A 23,234-nucleotide genomic window follows, 5' to 3' on the forward strand; every position below is an offset into this window, starting at 1 on the left:
ACCATCGGTACCGAAGAAACAAGACATTGTTTAGGCACAAAAGGGTTGTGAGAGACAATCCTCCTCCATATTTAACTGGAGAACAAATTGAAGCGTAAATCGATTACTACGGAGCTCAAGAAACAGTTTGTCGTGGTGGTAATTGGCATGTTCCCGGTAATATGCCTGATTTTTATGGAGTTCATCACAACTCGCATAAGATGAGTATATTTTGGGAGTTGCCATATTGGAAGGATCTTCTTTTCCGCCACAACCTCGATGTGATGCATATAGAGAAGAATTTTTTTGAGAACATCGTGAATACAATATTGAATGTCTCAGGGAAGACAAAAGACAGCAAAAAATCAAGGTTGGACTTACCTGATATTTGCTCAAGAAGCGAGTTACATATAAAAAGCAATAGACAAGTTCCCGTTCCATCAGATTTTCATCAGAACAAAAGTATGTGTTGTTCAACTGGGTGGCATCATAAGTGAAGTTTCCCGATGGGTATATTTGAAATCTCTTTAGATGTGTTGAAAAAGGTCAAAAGTTCTCTGGGATGAAGAGTCATGATTGTCATGTCTTTATGCAACGACTACTTCCCTTTGCATTTGCGGAGCTACTTCCAATAAAAGTACATAAAGCACTTGCATGTAATATATTACACATTAATTTCTTTATTACTTTATAATATGCACAAATAAATAATATGACTACTAATGTGTTTAATTATTTTTGGAATATACAAGGTATTGGAGCATTTTTTAGGGATCTGAGAACACGCACTCTTAAAGAGGATGTCGTAGAACAACTTCATGAGAACATTCTCATCTTATTGTACAACTTAGAGAAGATATTTCTTTTAGCATTTTTTGACGTCATAGAGCATCTAGGTGTCCATCTCCCGTATGAGGCATTGCTTCATGGACATATACATTACGGATGGATGTATCAGTATGAGCGGACCATGAAATATTTGAAGGGAAAAGCCAAAAACCTCGCAAAAGTTGAAGGTTCTATAACTGCTGGAAGTTTTACGGAAGAAACATCTCACTTCACATCGTACTATTTTGCACTATAAGTACGTACTCGGAACAGAGCTCCAAGAAGATATGATGATGGTGGTGTCGCGCCAAAGTACGTGGTTGATGGTGTTCCATACATCTTTAGCCAAATTGGGCGACTGGGTGAGAAATTGAAAGAGGTTTGGTGGTCGAGTGATGAAGACACCAATAGTGCACACACTTATATTCTACTCAATTGCGAGGATGCATTGATGCGTTATTTTGAAAGGTAACATATATGTAAACTTCTGAACACACGCACACATATATATATATATATATAAATTATATAATTTTCAATTGATTAATTAACAGAAAATGTGATTTTACAGCTTATTTGTTACTCAAGTCGAAAAAGCAATCCCATGTATAACCACAAGTGAGGTACATAGAAGGAAAAATCAACACTTTATTAAGTGGTTGAGGAGTCATGTATTAACTCAATTTTTTATGGCATACATCTTTATTCGCCGTTAGTATGATTAATTTCAACGTTCTCTTTATTTTTGTAGGTTGATTATGATGATCAGATTACCCCACATGGTTTCACGAATTAGTTCAAGGTCCACTTGCAAAGATCACCACATCACCGATGTATTTTACACGAGACTTTAGTTTTCGTACATGTGAGTATGGTAGACGGCATGCGACAAGTAAACTATGGAATATGTGTGAAAGGCGAAACAAATTTCTACGAGATCTTGCAGGAGATTATTGAAGTGGAATTCCCAGGGTTATTAAGGCTAAAATGCGTCCTCTTCAAATGTGACTGGTTCGACCCCGTCGTCAAAAGAGGTGTTCGGTTTAACAAATTCGGTATAGTTGATGTCAATGTTGGACGAAGCTACAACATATTCAAGCCTTTCATATTAGCTTCGCAAGCAGACCAAGTTAGCTTCATTCAATACCCTCGCATGAAAGACTCGGGAATAAATTGGTTAGCTGTTATTAAAGTTACACCTCGTGGACGAATAATCGGTGGAGAAGAACCACCTTTGCAAGAAGAACACATCAATGAAGTCGAGGAAGCTGAACAACAAACTGATGACGTCCTTCTCATTGATCCGCATAATCGTGAATACGAAGATCTTCCCGAGGATACCACGGATGAAGCTGTTGAAGACAAGTTTAACGAAAATGATGAAGTTTCTACTGATGACCAGAATGTTAATGATGTATCCGAATGATGATGTAATTTTGTAATATGTTTGACTTTCAGATATAATGCATGTGTTTAGTTTGTTTAATTATGAATATTAAATTAATAAATTGATTTTGGGTTAGGCAAAATAAATTTAGGGATTTGTGGATTGAGGGTTTAGGAAGTAGAGATTGAGGTTATAAGTTAAGGAACTTACGGTTTCGGGTTTCGGATTTGGGGTTTTAGAGATTTAAAATAGATTCTTGTTATTTCCCCGTAAAAGAGAAATACGGTTCTAAGATTTCATCGTAAACTACTCGTAAAAAGAAAATGCGGGCCTAGTTATTTACATGTAAGCCATTTCGTCGTAAAGTACTCATGGTTAAAAAACGCGGGCCTGGTTAATTCTTCGTAAATTAGCAAGGATTTTACGAGAAAACCAAAATCCCTTAATATATCCGAGCCATCTCATTTTTCATTTCATAGCTGCTTCCTCTCATTCTCCAAGCAAGGTACTCCTCTCTACTTCCTCTCTAGTTTAGCTTAGGTGGTTAGTTTAGGGTGATTAGGGTTGATTAGGTGGTTTAGTGTAGGGAATTTTTAGATAAGTTTATGGAATTTATTGATAATATAGGATGATGATTTTAAATGTTAGTAATATATTTATGTTTTTTTCAAATGGTTAATAATATAATTTTTTTTTTCAGATGGTTAGAAAGAACAAGCTTACTGCTCATTACCGACACCTGTTCGGTGTGCCTGGTAGTTGAACAGGCGCATCATCTTCTTCAGCTCCCGGTTCTTCGGTTCCGGATACTGTCCCCGACTCTCAGTCTTCTTAGAGAGTCTCCCAGTCGCCTCTTTTTGCTGTACCACCGGTTCCTCTGTTTGCTGCACCACCCGCACATCACGATCATGTTCCAGAGGAGGTGCTTCCTGCTCATGCGGCCGGGATTCATCCCAATTTTCTGGTGACGCCGAGTGCTCCTTATGCTATGTACACTGTCAAGGACTTTCTCGCTCAGCCAGGCAGAGAAGGTTTACCAGTCTTAGACCCCGGCCGACCGGAAAATACTTTCTGGTACATTATATTTTTAAAAGTTTTTTTATTTATAACAACATTCAATAATTTATACTTTTAATTTGTTTTTTCAGGTTTGGGGTTGACGGTTGTGTCGCTCGGACCGTAACCGAGGCGAACAAAGGCTTCTTCTCTAAGCCACATCCAAGCTGGAAATGACGCCGGACCACATCAAAAAGACGTGGTTCAAAATGTTTGTAGTAAGTTACTATTAAATATATAAACTTTATTTTTTTAGTATTAAGACTTTTTATTATTTTTAACTAATTATTAATCTAATATTTTTCTGTTACAACAAAAATGGCATTGGTCCATAGGGGTGAACTAGAAGATGAAGAAAGCGTTTGTCGCAAAGGCGAAAGGTCGATTGTTGGCTTATTCTATTTCTCTTGTTCTTTTACTCCGGATACGTTTCACGTATCAGAAGACAACATTTCTATGTTCGTGGTTTGCAACCCCTAACATAGAGTTGTTTTAGGTACAGATTACAACTAAGATTGAGCCCAATTGCAGTGTTAGTGGAACATGTTAGTAGCCGTTAATACGCCAACAATCACAGGTTTTAAGTGTAGGGTTCAAGCTAGGTGGCGTTTATTCATAGACTTGGTCGTTAGGATATTTTACAAAGGCTTATTCATTTGTTATCTTCATTGAACAAGAAAACCAGTCATTATTTGAAAATAGTATATTTGTTTCGCTCATCCCCAAAATTTACAGTATATGCCGAGTTATCCGTGTCCCAATCTTCAATTTCTCCAGTTAAGACTTTGATGTGGAAGATGTTGGCAATTGTTCAGGAAGTGTCCTGTCTCTCTTGCATGGAACATTTATAGGCCGAGGATTCAACAGAGATGATTTTCTGATGATGGTCAAATGTCTTCCTCCATGCATTGGGTTATCTGCAGAGATAGTGCAGAATAAGACTGACTTTCTGGTTAATCTCTTAGCACAGAACAAGTTTCAGCATAACTTATCAAGAAGATATTCATGAAATTCGAAAAATTTCCATTTGGTGTAGAGAAAGATCACAACAGGCATTCAATTAAGTTATTGAAGTCAATAGCGAGAGGAAAGGGACCAGACAGAACTTTGTCATCGAAGTAATATAAAATTATACACAAAACAAGAAATCCATTTTACATCTTATAAATGATAAACCATTACAACAGAGAATAAAAATAGACAGGAGTCAACGAGGGATAGGAGCAATTGCAGTGCTTGTGTTCACTTCGAGCTTACGTCTTGACTATTTCCTCTTCTAGATTTCTCATACATTAGACACTCGTTTAGCTCATGAACAACTTGAGCCATGTTTGGTCTTTCTGCTGAAGAAAGTCTCGAACACGACATTGCTAGTTCAAGAACTTTCCAGGCAGAGTCAGAGCCATAGTCTCCTTTGAGGTTTGGATCCATAACACTTTCGATATCTCCTGACGTAAGAAGAAACCTTACCCATTCTGCTATGTGAGGCTTTTCGCGGGTTTGATCAATCACGAGTTGGTTTGTAATTATCTCTAATAATACGATACCAAAACTGTAGACATCACTCTTTTCAGACAACCTATGTGTTTGGTAATATCTGCAAGATGGTTTATAAAAAAAAAATTTATAATTAACTAAAGAATTGGAATACCAAGCCGTGGAAGTCAAGAATGCTTACTCAGGATCAAGGAATCCAGGAGTTCCGACAACAACAGTAGACACATGAGTTTCACTCCCAATAGGGAAAGATCTTGAAAGACCAAAATCGCCAAGTTTTGTCTGAAAGTCTTCATTCAACAATACATTTGTGCTTTTTACATCTCTATGATACATAGGCGGTTTGCATCCGGTGTGCAAGTAATTTAATCCTAAACGGTAATACGATTGGTTAGTTACAAATTTAAAGGAAATTGACAAGTTAAAGGGAATATGGACACAGCTCCAAAGTGGTTTGTTCACAAACCAAGTGCAGTTTCTGCAGCTATTCTTAGTCTAGATGGCCAGTCCAAGAATGAGGAGCCTTCTTTTCCTGTAGTAGACAATATATATCAACATACAAAAGATAATACGTAAAGCCTATAGTTGTTTAAAAAAAAAAACTAAAGCCTATAGTTAAGTGGTCTGGAGTTGTATTTACCTGAGAGATGCTCTTTTAAGTCTCTATTAGCCATGTATTCATAGACCAGCGCCAAATGATCTCTTTCATCACAATATCCAGCAAGGCTTACCAAGTTTATATGATGAACTCTCATTAAAAGTTCGACCTAACAACCAATTTTGGTCACATGCAAAACATCAAAGCCCGTACAATAATGATTTTAAAAGAATCACTTGGGAGTTATATTTGTGTGAGGAGTATATATCAAACAGACCTCAGCCTTGAACTGTTTATATCCTTGAGATGATGATTGAGACAGTACTTTAACAGCTACTTGCTACCGTTCAGATAACCTTGATAGATGATTCCAAAACCTCCTTCACCAAGGATCTTCTGGAAATTGTTTGTCATTGCCATCACCTCTGAACAACTGAATCTTCTCTTTACGGTTTCGATTGATGGTCGTAGGGCTGCAAGAAAGATTCTACAAACTATGTGAGAACTTATATTTTTTATGGTACTTACATACAAGCCCGTCCCTTGCATAAGGCTCATGAAGCATATGCTTTAGGCCACAATCAAATAAATAGCTTCACAGGCCACACTTTAGGGATGTTTTTTTTTTTTTTTGGAAAAAGCTTTAGGGATGTTTTAGTGTAGTAGTTTCAGATTGTTTGCTAATACTCGTGACATACGAGAGTTCAACTCCTATTATGCACTTTTTTAAAAACATACGTATCCTTTCACTATTTTTTCTGTCAGTTTTCATATACTATATTGCTTACTTAACAATATGATTCTTTTGTTGACAAATAAAAAAACAATACGACTCTCTTAGATTATTTTCATTCCTTAATAATTTTCTGTATTATATGTTTTATTTATTTTAAATTAAATTCTTAATCTTGTTTTATTATACTACTGCTTAAATTTTTAAAGCTATATATTACTAACTTTAACTGCCATAATTATAAGTTTCCTAATAAATTAAAATAAATGTATTATTATCTTGCTAAATATTGATTCATCATTGAAAAACATATTTTAAATATTATTATAATATATAGCTCTGATACTATTCAATTACAAAAAAAATTATTCTAATATATAATTATTTGATAGTAAAAAATATGAGGCCACACTAAGTTAATGTGCTTTAAGCCACCATGGCTTAAATTAGTAGGGACGGCACTGCTTACATAGAGTCCAAAATTAATGAGTGTACTGCGAATCCCTTACCCTCTCTTCTTGATTGCTTTCTGCGTAGGCCAATGAAAAGGACAACAATCACGATCAAGACAATTGCAACGGAAGCAACTGACGCAACAAACTGCTACTGGATTTTTTTTTTTTTTTTGATAAAGTAACCTCATGAATTTTTGGGTTTCCCTGAAGGCTACAAATATACCACAAGCATTTCTACAGTTACTTATAACACAAATTTTGGTTGGATTAAGGGAATCAGCATGAAATCACAAGAGATATTTACTTTAAGGCCAGTCCTTCATTTTTTCTATCAAGAAGAGCTTGTGGAACCGGACCACTTAAACTATTATTGCTTAAGTCTCTGTTATGGAAAAGAAGATTTCGTCAAGATTAGCAGGATTTGCAGAAGTAACACTGGCGTTTACAAGTTTGGTGTCTTTCTTGAGTGACTTACATGAAAAAAAGGAATCCATGTTGGCTAAAAATCCAGGCACTCCTCCGGTCAACCTGTTTCCTGACAAGTCCCTACGAATAGCAGAGAAATACTATTACTGGATAGTTTGACCCTTAGTGAACGAGCATAGAGGCAATACTTACAGAACTTGAAGCTTTGTCAGATTTTGAATGGTAGGTGATATGATACCAGATAGTCCATTTGAGGGTAAATTTATGTTTACAAGATGAGAAACTCATTTCAAGCTTAAGAAGTATTTTAATGAGGACTGTGTGTGTTTTATATTGAATCAATAGTGTGACAAAATACACCTACAGGGAAATGATTCGCAGTGGTTCGGATGTATCCTTGTTATTGCTGCATTTGATATAATGGTATGGTGTAGGGAAGCACGGATCCCGTTGCTTAATGCATATTCATCTCGAATCTTCTCAATGGCAATGACTGAAACATAATCCAGCGAATGCCAGGGAATAGAAAAAAATAAATGCCTGATATGAGAGACTATATAGAATTAAGTTGGCTTACAATCATTGTCATATGTTTCCGACTCTGGAAACTCAATTAACTTGAAAATCTCAATGGGTTTAATTAGAGGTGGAAGAGTTGAATCGCTAGTTTTTCTTAGTTCCAAGCTGCATTCCGGATCATTGCATTTTAGAGGTAGCATGTGGTGTATTGTTTCTAGGGACAATTGGTAAAAATGGACACTCTGAACTTTTATTTATCATTATAAGACTTCTGATTTTTTGGACAATTCTGGACATATTTTACACTTTTTTTATGGGAAAAATAGTAAACTGAATTTTAAAATTTTTTAAAAATATGAAAACTATTAGAAACATAAATATGACAATATATATGTTTAAATTTTTTTTTTTTAAAAGTGGAATCATATTTTATTTTATCTTCTGGCTATAGTTATAATACTCATTCTGGTTATCTACTTAGTCTAGAAATCAGATACTAAGTTTTATACATGATATATCTTGGATATACAACGTAACCTAGCCATTCTTATATATTCTAATAAAGCTATATTTCGAAACGTTATAATCAAGAAAGATGTCTTCAGTATACCTACAGCTTGATAACGACATATAGCCACAACGCAGTGATATACGTTATCTATATTGTATGTCATAACCTTTTTCTACCTTTTACCTTATGTGGCGCTCAAGGAAGAATTTGTTTCTCATCTACTCTACTCTGTTCTGCGCAGGCTAGGATACATATTCTAGGAAAATCCGAAAAATATGGAAACTTCCATATTCGGTTAAAGATGTTTCCTAAATCTAAACTAAATATTCCCTAAATATCTCCTAGAATATTTTCTCCACGTTTTTCTCCTTCTCCCACGATCTTTCCTCTTCGTTCTTTGTGTTTCTCTCTTCTTCATCGACATAATCATCTCTCTTCTCTATCAATACAACATGGTTCTAATCTATGTTAAATCTGGTGAATGGATGTCTAGTTGCAGTGACGAGTGGATTTCGTGGTAGACAAAGAAAGGCGTGGTCGAATGGTAACATTAGAAACTACTACTACGTTGAAGCACTTGTGTGTCATGTTCTCTATTTCTGATGTAAATCAAAAGGAACGAGTCAATATGACGACTCCGGAGAAAGCCTCCTGCTATGCTTAATAGTGATTTTAACTGGCTCAGAGATCAAACACATCTTCCACAAAAAGTTGAATAGTTCGACCACCTTTATTTGAATTTACTCTTTCACTTTGACAAATTATACTTTAACAAACTCTTTGTTTCTATAAGAAGAGATTGAAGTTTTCATACTGCGAATTATTGTTATATATCCAACGTTGGAACATCAAGGTGAACAAGAATAGAATCGTTTTAAACCTTTGTCTTCTCCCTATATACATTGAAGCTTATCTAACATGTCCTTCTCTACAAAGAGCATCTAACAAAATGTCAAGCATAATCCACAATGACTTTCTTCTCCATTCTTTGAACTCCCCACTGATTTACGTAGTTCCTCATACGTTGTGAACTGAATAGCACCATGAGAAACCTGCTAAAAGAAACTAAATCAAAATCAAACCCACCCTAAAATGAAAAAAAGAAGTAAATCATTCGATCTGCCAACTTAATGGTAGCTTCATGAGCTGATACGATAAGAGAAGAAAAAAAAAACAAAATAGTTAACTAACCAGTACAAGAAAGGGACAATACCCTTGTATAGATGATGACTAATCGACCCCTAGAACTAATTATAATTGAAAAGATATACAAATCAAATCTTAAAAATTAGGGTTTTACGAATCTAGAGAATGAAACACATATCGTATGTGAAGAATCGTAGAATTTTGATGCAATTGATGACGAAGTACATAACTGAGTCGACACAACAAAACGACGAAGAACAAATACGAGACTATTTAACCGTGTGATGAAGAAGAAGAAAAAAGTAACCATTAAGAAGAAAAGAAAGCTTCCAGGGAAGAAGACGATAGAAGAGGGTTAAAATTAGGTTAACGGTGTTTCCCGTTTTTATATTTTACCTTTCCTTAAAATATGTAAAATTTTATTTACTAAATAATTAACAAATATTGTATTATGTATTTTAATTAATTTAAATTTTGATTACTCTAAGGGTATAATCGTATTAACGATAATTAAAATCCTAATTAGACAAACAATTTAGACAAAGTACTATGGAGATAAACTCAAGTTCTAAGTGTCCTTTTTTTCCAATTATCTCTTGTTTCTATCCATGACTCCAAAGGACTATAATCCCTAACAGTAATATTTCTATTGACCACAATGTCAAACTCCCTAGTCTCATTGGCCCGTAATACTTGTACTTCAAGAAAGTGAAGGTAGATGTAGATCTGTTAAGAGTGGTTTAGGATTGGTCCGGTTCTGTCTTGTAAACAAGACGGATCGACTGTATTGGACTATTTTGGCCGGCTTTCATCGAAGTGGGAAGAGCTGTTGAGCTATAAACCACTTCCGACATGTACCTGTGGAGCTTATGAGAAGATTACCAAGGATTATGAAGAGGAGAAGGTCCATATGTTTCTCATGGGACTCGACGATGCAAGGTTTGGCAACGTCTGCACCAACATCATTGGGATGGATCCATTGCCAGACCTGAACTTAGTCTACCAAAGAGTTGTGCGAGAAGAAAGAAGGCTTCTGAGTCTCATGTGGAGAAATAACAGGATGCAGTTGGCTTTATGACCAGGCTTGAGGCGACGCAAGGAGACAACTCCAACATGACTGGACCGACTGCTGCTACTGCCACAAGGAGCCGTGGAGGCGTAGTCTGTTCTCACTGTGGAAGAACAGGACACGAAAAAAAGAATGTTGGCAAATCAGCAGAAAGGAACCAAGGAGGAGAACGAAATGGACGTGGAAGAGGAAGCAGGGGTCGTGGACGTGGTCAAGCACGATCAAATGCAATGCAGGCTCACGCTTCAAGTGGTTAGGCTCTGACAGCAGAACAATGGGCATCGCTAACGGCGTTACTGGAACAGCAAAAGCCAAACCCAATTCCGGAGAAGCTTAATTATAAGAAACAAACCGGAGAGGTTATCCTAGACACTGGAGCATCACACCACATGACTGGTGATGCTAGATTGCTCAGCGATGTTATGAATGACGTGGTGGGGTGCCCAGTGCGGTTCGCTGATGGAAGTCAGGTGCAAGCCACACGAAGTGGTGTACTGCGACTTTCAGAGAAGATAACATTGACTCATGTCTTATTAGTCCCTGACTTGAATTGCACGTTACTGTCTGTAGCAAAGTTGCTGAAACAGACAGGCTGTCTTGCTATGTTTTCTGACACATTGTGTGTTTTGCAGGACCGTTTTACGAGGACCCTGATTGGAGCCGTTGAAGAATGGGACGGTGTGTATGTTTATCGGGATGTTACAGTTCGGCGAGGTCTCAGAGTTAAGGGAGCAGAGGACAAGGCTTTGTGGCATCACAGACTGGGGCATCCATCTTTTGGTGTTTTGAGTTGTTTACCTTTTGTTTCATGTGTTTCGAATCACTCCGACAAGTTTGGAGGATGTGATATCTGTTTTAAATCAAAGCAAACTCCTGGTGTGTTTTCAAAAAGTTATAATAAAGCTTCAGTTCCTTTTGAATTAATACATGTTGACTTATGGGGACCTTATAGAGAACCAGCGTCATGCGGAGCCGTTTACTTTCTTACGATAGTCGACGACTGCTCACGTGCTGTCTGGATTCATTTGCTGTTGGAGAAATCCAATTAAAAACAGTGTTGCCGAACTTCTGTTCATTTTCTCAGCGACAGTTTGGACGTCCCGTTCAAGTAGTTCGCAGTGACAATGGGACAGAGTTCTTGTGTCTGTCGAAATACTTTGCAGAAAACGGCATTGTACATCACACCTCCTGCGTAGCGACACCACAACAGAACGGTAGAGTAGAGAGGAAGCACCGGCATATTCTCAATGTGTCAATATCGATCATGTTTCAGGCGAACTTTCCCATTAAGTTCTGGGGTGAGAGTGTACTAACCGCAGCACACCTCATCAATCAAACTCCCTCCAGTCTCTTAAATGGAAAATCTCCGTATGAGTGTCTGTATGGAAAGCCTCTGTCGTATGATAGAATCAAAATGATTGGATATCTCTGTTACGCACACAAATCATCTCGCGACAAAGACAAGTTCAAAGCAAGGAGTAGAAGATGCATCTTTGTCGGGTATCCATTTGGTAAGAAAGGATGGAGGTTGTATGATCTGGAGAACGACGAATTCTTTGTGTCACGGGACGTGGAGTTCGCTGAGTCGTCGTTCCCATACCTAGATGATCAAACCAGCGTGCCTGCGAAGTCACCATCTCAGTCTCCAATCGTTGAAGTTCACGATAATATCGAGCCAGTTCTGGAGTCCAGGGGGAGTAATTCTGAATCGATGGAAGAGACGCAGGGAGATGCGGAACATCCAGAGCCTGCAAAAATTTAAACCGTTACTCATAAAACTTTTAATGTGAGATTTTTCATAAAAATTTTAAAATTAAAATATTAAGATCTCAATATTACTTCCTCTTAGATTGAACCCCGTGAGTCTTGTAAATATTACTTCCTCTTAGGTTGTTTGTTTTTGAAGCTTCCTGCTTATCTATTCCGTTAAATTCATTTCTGTGTTGTGTTCTTGGAGCAGTTGTTGGCTCCCGTATGTGAGCTATGCAGTGCAGCAAACCCAAAGGAAAGGGAGATGAGGCACAAAGTGTGGTCTTGCAAGTTCTGCACGCTTGAAAACGAGGTGAAGCTGGAGAAATGCAAGGCTTGTGGTCAGTGGAGATGCTCGTATGGACAACCATTTTCGACTTGTGCTCCTAATATCGGCACTTGAGGGAGTTCCTTGTGTTCTACAAGGACTAACAGTCTTGTCTTCGCCATATTTTTTTCAGCAACGAGCGATGACAAGATGTTTCTCCATGTTATGTTAACCGAACCTAATCCCGAATTTTTGTGGCTGCGTTATGTTGTGTAGGAACCTTTTAGCGCCATATGGTACAAAGAATATTTCTATTTGCAGCAAAACACAAAACAATAATAGATGAGCAAACTCAATAACAAAACGTTATAAATTGGAAAGGTTTTGGATTTGGATAAAGATTTTTGGAATTTCAATGGCCGTTTGTCTACTCTGTTGTATAGCACTCTTTCATTATTCTGAACTCTTCAGCTACTTGTTCTATGGTCTCTCTGCTCTCGTTGCTTCCATCTTCTTCTATCAATGGCGGTTTCGGTTTCATTATTCTTACTCTAATAAAAGCTACGTAGTGAGGCAGGCCTATTAATAGATCTTCTTTATTATTATCCCTACTAGTATCCCAGTCTGGAGTACATCTGTGTGTTGTTTTTGATCAAAATTTGCATTGCGACATAGTGTTAAAGTTTGTAAATCTTTAGATGGGAATGAGATGGTTCTTAAGGTTTTTTGACTAAGTCATTGTCTATTAGCTGTTGTTTGCATCATCTTCTTTTTTCCTGTGTTAGATGTAATATACTCGAATGGAATCATGTATTTGGCACATGGGCCCTATGTTTTAAGGCTTTCAGTAGAGATTTAGTTTCCTTAAAAGGTGATGTTGTTTCTGCTAGCATATGCCACCATAGCATGTTTAGAATCAAGATTAGATCTTACAGGGATGCGAGGTTCCATTTTTAAATCAGGGCACACCATTAAGGTTTTGAACTCCTCTAATCCCTTAATGTTTCTTCCTCTTTTCCAGTTCTATATCATTTGTATTCCAGTTTTCATATGTCCATTTTCACGTTCCTTAATAATATTTGTTATCAGCTACATTTAAATTTTAAGAACATAACAGTGATAACACATTCGTTCGGAAAATTTGATAATTGTCACCCCAAAGTTTGAAAGGTACATAATTCCACGCTGTTACACAAAACTTATTCTTGTTAGTATTGTACAGATTATCCTAGTGTATATTCTGACATTTCTTCAATATTCTGTGAGAAGCAAGCTAAACTAGGGCTAGGCACAGAGCAAGTATTTACTATTTTTCAGGTACTTGCTACTTGACTTGGTTCGAGTAGTTTGAATTAGTACTTGTACTTGGCTTGTTCGAATAAAGTATTCATTCGCTCAATCAAGTACTGCGAGAAAAAAATAATACTTGCAAGTTACTTGACTTGCCTTGTTACTTGCCAAAATCAAAAACAAGTTTATATATACTTGATAACTTGCATGTTTTTAAAATAAAATTACATGAAACAAGTATTTCTTAACGAGTAACAAGTATTTGTTTTACAAGAAACAAGTATTTCTTAACAAGTACTAAGTACGAGGAGTAGTAAATATTTTTGAAAGAGTAACAAGTATTTTCTAGTGAGTAACAATTTTTTTTTAAAAAATAAGTAATGAATAACGAGTATTGGAACAAGTAGCAAGGCAAGTAATAAAAAAAAGGTACTTGATACCTGACTCGAACTTGCAAGTAATAAAATTTGTTGACTTGCTATTTGACTTGACAACGTCAAATACTTGGTTTTTCAAGGCGAGTGCGCGGCAAGTAACGAGTACAAAGCTAAGAATCAAGGTCATATTATATCATAAGAATAATTAAATCAAGAAATCAAAATGTGTGTTTCAAGAAGTTGAAGAGCCATTTTTTACTCGCCAGATATGATATCACCTTCACAATGCTTACTTCTAAGGCTTAAACTATACGAATCAACTTCATCTTAGATTGATGACAAAAAAAACTTCATCTTAGATTATTAGCAACATACCTTAAAACTTAACCGATGGTCTTACGAAAAATGAATATATCCATATTTAGGAATTTCTTTTATCATTGAACTTCTTTACTCAAGGTAAAAATCATGAAAGGTTGTTGAAAACATAGATAGATATTTGATTACACGAGTTATGGCAATCCCTATCTTGGTTTTAAAAGAAAGTTACCTTTCCACGATACTAACCATTTATGTTGGAAATTTATTTTAAATTTTTTGACAGCTACATACGTTGGGAAATTCATCAAAACAAGACACACGAGTTACAAGTATACAAATTTTCAACAGATATATGAAATTTTGTAAATATTGTTGCTTAAAAAAACATCTTTACTTGCTTGTTCTTTTCACAATATCTGATTGACTGGCTGGGAAATTCAATATGAAAAACATATGGTAAGAATATCCAATACTACAACTAGATCCAAATCTCTTCTTAACTCACTTCAAGTAATAGATATGACCTTAAATCCAAATCTCTATCACATTTACTTAGTTCTTCATAACAAATACGAAAAACTTGTCATATATATATACTTGTGGCATTGGCATTGGGAACAGAACTTTACTATCGCCTAGACATTATTTGTGAAGTAACACTACAAGAAAACAACGGTATTCTGACGGACATTCCGATGGAAAATGAAATCTTCGGAATATCCCGAGGAATTTCCGAGGATATTCCAAGGAAACACAAAATTTGGTTTCCTCGGAATTTCCTCGGAATATACCGACGGAATTCCGAGAAAATATAAATCCGTCAGAATATTCTTATGGAATACCGAGAAAAAATGTATTCCTCGGAAAAAACCGATGAATTCCGAGGATATATTATAGTCGTTTAAAATTCCGAGGAAATTCCGACGAACTAGCCGTTTCCGTCGGAATTCCGTCGGAATTTCCTCGGTCTGTCGGCAGGATTTCAACTATAAATACAAGCACCCCTCTTCCTCTTCATTCACTCCATATCTTCATCCTCCCTCTTACTCTCTTTACACACGAATTTGATTCATAAAAAACATGTCTTCTTCAAATTATTTTCGTTCTTGGATCGATCGACCTCATTTGGATCCGAACACGAGATTGCTTACGGAAGAATACCAACGAGGTATAACCGAATTCATTGGGTTAGTTCACCGACAACCGGAAGCAAAAACAGGTATGTTAAGATGTCCTTGCTCTAATTGTAAAAATATAAAGGTTATTAAAGAGTGGGATGTTTGGACTCATCTATATTTGAGTGGGTTTACACGAAGTTACAAAATTTGGTATCATCATGGGGAAACTGATTATGAACATGGTAGTACTAGCGAACCTCCGCCAGCGGTTAGATTAGAAGAACCAATTAGAACGGATGTAGATTATGGTGTAGGTACTGAGCAGATGGTAAATGATCATTTTAGAGGGGAAGATTTACCCAATGCACAAGCTAGGTGATTTTATGATATGTTGGATGCTGGAAAGCAACCATTGTACGAAGGTTGCAGAGATGGTCATTCAGCTTTATCATCTGCTACAAGATTGATGGGCATTAAAACATATTATAATTTGGCTGAAGACTGTGTGGATGCGATTGCTGATTTTGTAAAAGGTATTCTACCCGAGGATAATGTATCTCCTGGTTCATACTACGAGGTTCATAAACTCGTAGCTGGTCTTGGTTTATCGTATCAGGTAATAGATGTATGCAGCGACAACTGCATAATTTATTGGAGGGCGGATGAACAGCGGGTTACATGCAAATTTTGTGGAAAGCCTCGTTATAAAGATACGAGTGGAAGAGTTCCAGTGCCATATAAAAGGATGTGGTATTTGCCTTTGACGGAAAGGTTGCAGAGGTTGTATCTGTCTGAACGCACAGCGCAACCAATGAGATGGCATCCGGAGCACTCAACAGATGGTGAGATCAGACATCCTTCAGATGCAAAATCGTGGAAGCATTTCCAATCAAAATATCCTGACTTTGCGTATGAGAGAAGAAATATCTACCTTGGTGCATGTACTAATGGTTTCAGCCCATTTGGCAAGAGTGGAAGACAGTATTCTCTATGGCCAGTCATTCTTACACCATACAACCTACCCCCAAACTTGTGCTTGCGACAAGAGTTTTTGTTTCTCTCAATTCTCGTTCCCGGACCAGAGCATCCTAAGAGATCACTTGATGTGTTTCTTCAGCCACTAATATATGAGTTGCAACAACTATGGGCTCAAGGTTCTGAAACATACGATGTTTCGCGTAGAGAAAACTTTCAAATGCGGGCAGTACTAATGTGGACAATAAGTAATTTTCCAGCATATGGTATGTTATCTGGATGGACAACGCATGGAAGGCTATCATGTCCATATTGTCAAGATAACACTGATGCTTTCCAACTAAAACACGGAAGGAAAACGTGTTGGTTTGACTGTCACAGGAGATTCCTACCACCTGATCATCCATATCGTAGGAGTAGGAATTTGTTTACGAAGAACAAGAGGGTGTTTGAGAGTCCACCTCCGGAAATTTGTGGGAAAGATTTGAAGACACAACTAAGAGATTTTGGTGCAGAAAGGACGCCAGACGTCGGTGGACATGAGCGTTTTCCGGTAGATGCTGTTGGAGACCTACATAACTGGCACAAAAAAAAATATTTTCTTTGATCTGCCATATTGTGAGGATCATCTGCTAAGGCATAATTTAGATGTCATGCATATTGAGAAGAACTTTTTTGACAATCTCATTAACACGATCCTTAATGTTCAAGGTAAAACAAAGGATAATTTGAAGTCAAGACTGGATTTAGTCGATATATGTGCTCGTTCAGAACTTTATGTTGATGAGAATGGTAGGGCTCCTTTTCCCATATACCGAGTTGATGCAGAGGGAAAAGATGCGTTCTTTGATTGGATTTCAAACGATGTGGAATTTCCAGACGGTTACGCATCTAATTTGCGTAACTGTATCGACAGAAAGGAAGGAAAGTTTACTGGCTTGAAAAGCCACGATTGCCATGTAATGATGCAGCGCCTCCTTCCGTTTGCCTTCAAGGAACTATGACCACGAAATGTTCATGAAGCAATTGCAGGGATAAGTGGTTTCTTCCGCGATTTATGCACGAGATCAGTGACTCTTGAAGGTATTGAAAATTTGAAGACTAACATAGCCGTGATTCAGTGCAACCGTGAGAAGATATTTCCTCCCTCATTTTTTGATGTTATGGAGCATCTTGTTATTCACCTGGCAAGAGAATTGGAACTTGGTGGTCCTGTGCAGTATAGATGGATGTATCTGTATGAGCGGTATATGTTCCATTTGAAGAAGATGGTGAAAAATTTAAGTAGGGTGGAAGGTTCTATAGTCGCACAGATGATCAATGAAGAAACTTCAAACTTTGCCGAGTACTACTTTCCAGCAGAAGTTCAGACCAAAAACAGAAGACCTGCTCGGCATGATGATAGAGGCGAACGGGCAACATATCATGTTACGGTTCCAGACATTTTCACAGACGTTGGACGACTTAGCGGAAAACCAAAGGACCGTCGACTTACTGAGCAGGAGCGCAGTAATTTGCAAACATATTTGCTCACCAACTGCGAAGATGTTCTTTAATATGAGAGGTAAATAAATTAGCTTACAAATTTTTATTTTAACAAGTTGAAATTTAAATCTTAATTAATTACATTATTGTCATCATATGTACATGATTTTCATGGAAGAAAAGCGGTTCGAATATAGATACGCCACAGAGGACGAACTAGAAGAAATGAAGCAGAGAGAATTTTCTGGATGGATGTTTACTTATATGGGTGCTTTAAACAAATTAAAATATCATTTATCACATATTTATACTAATTCATATTTATTGATATAATATATATATGTGCTATTAATATAGGTGTCTGCTAGTTTGGCCAGAGGTGAAACATTTGACGATTGGATACGCGAGATGGTCGTTGGACCAAAATTTGTTGTGAAGTCATATCCGAGATTTTGTACTCGAGGATATGCATTCACAAATCAGAAGAGGAGACGTTCGAGTACGACTTATGATGCTGGCGTTTGTTCTGCATCAGGAGATGATGTATACTACGGACACATACGTGAGATTTTGGAAATCAAGTATTTGGGCATGGTTGGATTGCGCTGTACTGTTTTCTATTGTGATTGGCACGACAACACTCTAGATCGAGGTGTGAGAACAGATGCATTTGGTGTTACATCAGTAAATTCGAGGCGAAAGCTGCAATATTATGATCCTTTCATTCTTGCTTCTCAGGCCGATCAGGTAATTAAATGTTAATTATTTAGAATGATTCATCATCATGTGTATTAATTTATAATTTTACTAATAATTTTTTAAATGTTAAAGGTTTGTTATATCAAGTACCCCCGGGTACGGAACAGAGATGATCCATGGGTTACTGTTACAAAACTCAACCCGAGAGGCCGAGTTCAGGGAAGTTCTTAGCTGGAAGACCCACTACAACCAAGCACATCCGACAACTTAAGTGCAGCAGAAGATTTAGCTCGAGTTGGCCTTGTAGTCTATTTAACCGACTTCGGAGAGGAAGCGGTCGTTCACGTAGGGGATGAACCAGTGATTGGAGAGTTTCACCAAGATCCAGATTCAGATTCATCTGGTGATGATGACTCGGAAACAGACTAGCATCGACTTTTTTTTTTTTTTAAAATAGAAATACCGAGGAAATTCCGAGGGAAGATAGGTTTTCCTCGGAATTTCCTCGGAATAGACCTTCTCGATTTAGGGATTTGATTATAGAGTCTTTTTCCTCAGAATTCCCTCGGTATTTCCGACGGAATTCATAGGAAGATAAGGGTTTCCTCGGAATTCCCTCGGAATATTCCGAGGAAATTCCGAGGAACTAGGGGTTTTTAACCGAAAACAACGTTTTACGGATTGAATAACACGTATATAACCTTCATTAAGTGTCTTAACTAGATTATGAAGTCAAACTTTGGTGTTTACCCAATAACAAACACTTTTACGATTGCATGAACGAAAACCACACAACATAAGAGAAACACTTATACACTTTAATAAACGGTAAAAGGAATACTTACAATTATTTTTAAAATTTTGTTATTTCATGGTTTATGATCATCTATACAAAGAATCCTCAATGGAATATTCCGAGGAAATACCGAGGAAGATAAGGGTTTCCTCGGAATTCCCTCGGAATATTCTGAGGAAATTCTGAGGAAGTAGGGTTTTTAAACCGAAAACAACGTTTTGCGGTTTGAATAACACTTATATAGCCCTTATTAAGTGTCTTAGATTGATTATGAAGTCAAAAATTTGTTCCTTACCCTATAATAAACACTTTTCCGATTGTATGAACGAAATCCCCACGACATATGAGAAACACTTATACACTTTAATGAACGGTAAAGGGAATACATACAATTCGTTTTGAAATTTTGTTATTTCATAGTTTATGATCATCTATACAATGATTCCTCAATGGTATGCATTGCATTTGTATAAGAAATGATATAGGGCAAAAAAATTTGATGTTTTGAAACCCCAAACATGTGTTCCTCGGAATTTCCTCGGAATATTCTGAGGAAATTCCGAGGAACAATATAAACCAATAGAAATACATGCATAGGACATTCTTTTTCCTCGAATTAATGAAATATCCGAGGAAATTCCGACGGATATTTAAGTGTCCGTCGGAATTTCCTCGGAATATTTTCATTTAACCGGGCAAACCAGCCGCGAAATATTTCGCGAAAATTGAAATTGGAATTCCGAGGAAATTCCGACGGAAACTATCCGTCGGACCCTAGGTTTTATAACCACGAGCCGCTTCTTCTTCCCCATTTCTCTCTTCTTCCTCTCCGGCTCCTCTCCCTCCTCTCCGGCGATCTCCCCCTTCTCTCCGACGATATCTCCGGCCAATCCTCTCTTAACCTACACAAATCATGTAAGGACCCTATCCCACTCTCTTAGGTTCTATTTGTTAGGTTTTTTGTGTAGATTTGATAGATTTTTGTTAGGGTGATTGGTTAAGATTGTGATTTGGTTGTATAATAGGTTTAGAATTGTGATTTGGTTGAATAATTTGTTTTGTTGAATTGATTTAGAATTTTTTTATAAATTTTTTACTTTTTTTGTATTTTTAAAATCGTTTTTTGTATATAAATTCGATTTTTATGTATAAATTCGATTTTTGTATTTTTCAAAATGATTTTTGTATATAAATTCGATTTTTTGGATTTTACAAAACGTTTTTTTGTATATAAATTCGATTTTTTGTATTTTACAAAACATTTTTAATATCTGTAAAACTTTTTTTGTGATTTAAAACTATTATTTGGGATTTTGTTTAAAAAAACAAAAAAAACATATATATATATATATATATATATATATAATATAAATTTCTATATTTATTAAACATTTTTAATATTATTAAAACTTTTTTTTGTAATTATTAAACTATTTTTTATTTATTAAAAGTATTTTTTGTTTATTAGAAAACTTTTTTTGTGATTAAAAACTATGATTTGGGATTTTGTTTTTTTTTTTAAATTAATTTATATATTTCTATATTTATTAAATATTTTTTTTTTTAATTTACAGGTCTAATGATGATCAGACCCGGCCTCGACAGCGTCGTGGTCGTGGTGGTACGGGGAGCCACTCTCGGGATTCCAGCTATTTTCAGGATTCCCATTCGCCCCACAGCTCCTACCATACATCTCCTTCTGCTGCACCCGCTCCTGCTCTTCTCGCTCCCGCCGCTGCACCCGCTCCTGCTCCTCCGGGTCCTCCGGGAGTGATGAGTGTTGCGGAGTTGGTTCGACAGACCAGTCGTGATCATCTTCCCTATCTCACTCCGTATCCACATGGACGGGGTCAAACATGGTAATTAAACATATTTTTTTTTTCATTAAAATTTGATTCATTATTTAGCGTTTGTTCTTTTTATTAGGTTCAACCGATCCGGGAACGGGATCAGCGCATGGATCAACCGTATGATGTACTCGGCCCTCGACAAGGGACATCCGACTTTCACTCACTTCCCTACCGACAAGCAGCATCTGTGGTTTCGTCAGTTTGCGGTAAGTATTCTAATTTTTTACTTATATTTTTAATATTTAATATATATTTTCTACTAATTGTGTTTTTTTTTTCAGCAAGAATTCAACTGGAATTCCGATGAGATGCTCTTTATCTATCACCACTTCGTCCATAAAGTTATGGAGAACTATGGGAAGCAGATCCACGAGTGGAAGAAAAAGTGGGAAATCAACAAGGTTCTATTTAATTTATTAAACAATTTTCTTTTTTTTTTATTAAAAGGTCCCAAAGTCAATAAACAACACGGTCTGGACGGAGTTGTGTGCGCATTGGGATAAGGAAGAGACGAAAGAAACTTCTTCCACCAACTCCACCAACCGCAGGAGCGACCGTAAAGGGAAGGGCGTTTTCAAGCATAACTTGGGTGCTCAATCTATTGCCTTTCTGGGGGATCGCATGGTAAGTTCAGCCGCTTTTTCTTCAATTATTTAAGTTTTGAAATTTTATTTTTTGTCCATTTCTTCTAATTTCTAATGTTTCTTTAATTTATGTTTTTTTCAAGGCGGAAGAAAATGATGGCGAGCCGGTTGATGATCTCGCCCTAATGAAGAGGGCGTATACCAACAAGAAGACCGGCCAGATTGATGACGGTCTTGTGAGGGAAGTGGTCACCCTGGTCCAAACTCAGGTGCAAGACGAAGTGTCTCAGCTTCAAACCGAGGATGACGCTTCGACGGCTTCGACCAACTTGTCCCGGTTTCGAATCAACGAAATCGTTGAATCCGTAAGTTCTTTTTTTTTTTAAGTTCAATTCATTTATTTCTTGATTTAAATTTGGATATTTTCTATTTCAGTCGGTTCCAAAGAAGAAGGGACGTTTGGTCGGTTTGGGTCGTCGCACCCGGTCGGTTCCTCCTTCATCTGCACCACCGCCCTTTGTTGATCCAGAAGTACTTACGGCTCAGTTGAAGGACAAGGACGATCGCATATCATTGTTGGAGACCCAGATGGCGGCTCAACAGGCGGGCTATGAGGCACAGAGGAGGTTGAACCAGCAAATGATGGAGATGATGCAGAGGATGTACCCGAACGAGGTGTTCCCAAACGTTCCAGACCCGTAGTTTTTATTTTTTTCAAAAACTCGGAATGTTTTATTTTTTTTTGTACAACTTTGAATATTAACTAATATGTTTTCAATTTTAATTTTAATTTTATATTTTCGAATTTAAATTTCAAAAATTTTATTTTAAAAAAAAAAATTAATTTTTTTTTAAATTCCGAGGAAATGAACCCTCGGAATATACCGAGGGACATGTTCCTCGGAATATACCGAGGGACTCATTCCACGGAATATACCGAGGGACATGTTCCTCGGAATGTACCGAGGGACTCATTCCTCGGAATATACCGAGGGACTCGTTCCTCGAAATTTTCCGAGGGATCCGTTCCTCGGAAATTCCCGATGAAAATTTCGAGGAACATTTCGTCGGAACTTCCGAGGATTGGACCATCGGAAAGTCCATCGAAATATCCCGAGGAAGTTCTCCCTCGGTATATTCCGAGGAGCTTTCCGACGAACTGGTGGTCCTCGGAGTTTTCTCGGAAATTTGTTTCCTCGGAATTCCGTCAGAAAATTCCGAGGGATTTCCGAGGAAAAATTAATTTCCGAGGAGTTATTTCCGAGGACTTGTTTCGTCGGTATGTCGTCGGAATAACGTTATTCCGGCGACATACCGACTATTTTTTCCCTCAGTATGTCGCTGTTTTCTTGTAGTGTAATTTCACACATGTCATCTGCATAATAATCCCCTAGACATTATTTGTAAAGTGATTTCACACATGTCATCTCTATAATCATTTTCATCAAAAAATGTGACAAGGCATACTAGAATTGATGACATGTCTTGTAGTTGAATATGATATGTCATACTACATTT

At 37.1% G+C, this 23,234-nt stretch overlaps 1 pseudogene; it reads right to left on the reverse strand.

Moving 5' to 3' along the window:
* Nucleotides 1–2,913: 2,913 nt before the first annotated feature.
* On the reverse strand, nucleotides 2,914–10,486 carry LOC111205697 (annotated as a pseudogene).
* Between the last annotated feature and the right edge of the window lie 12,748 nt (nucleotides 10,487–23,234).

This window comes from Brassica napus, chromosome C4 (genome assembly GCF_020379485.1).
Source record: "Brassica napus cultivar Da-Ae chromosome C4, Da-Ae, whole genome shotgun sequence".
In the NCBI taxonomy this organism is placed as follows: Eukaryota; Viridiplantae; Streptophyta; class Magnoliopsida; order Brassicales; family Brassicaceae; genus Brassica; species Brassica napus.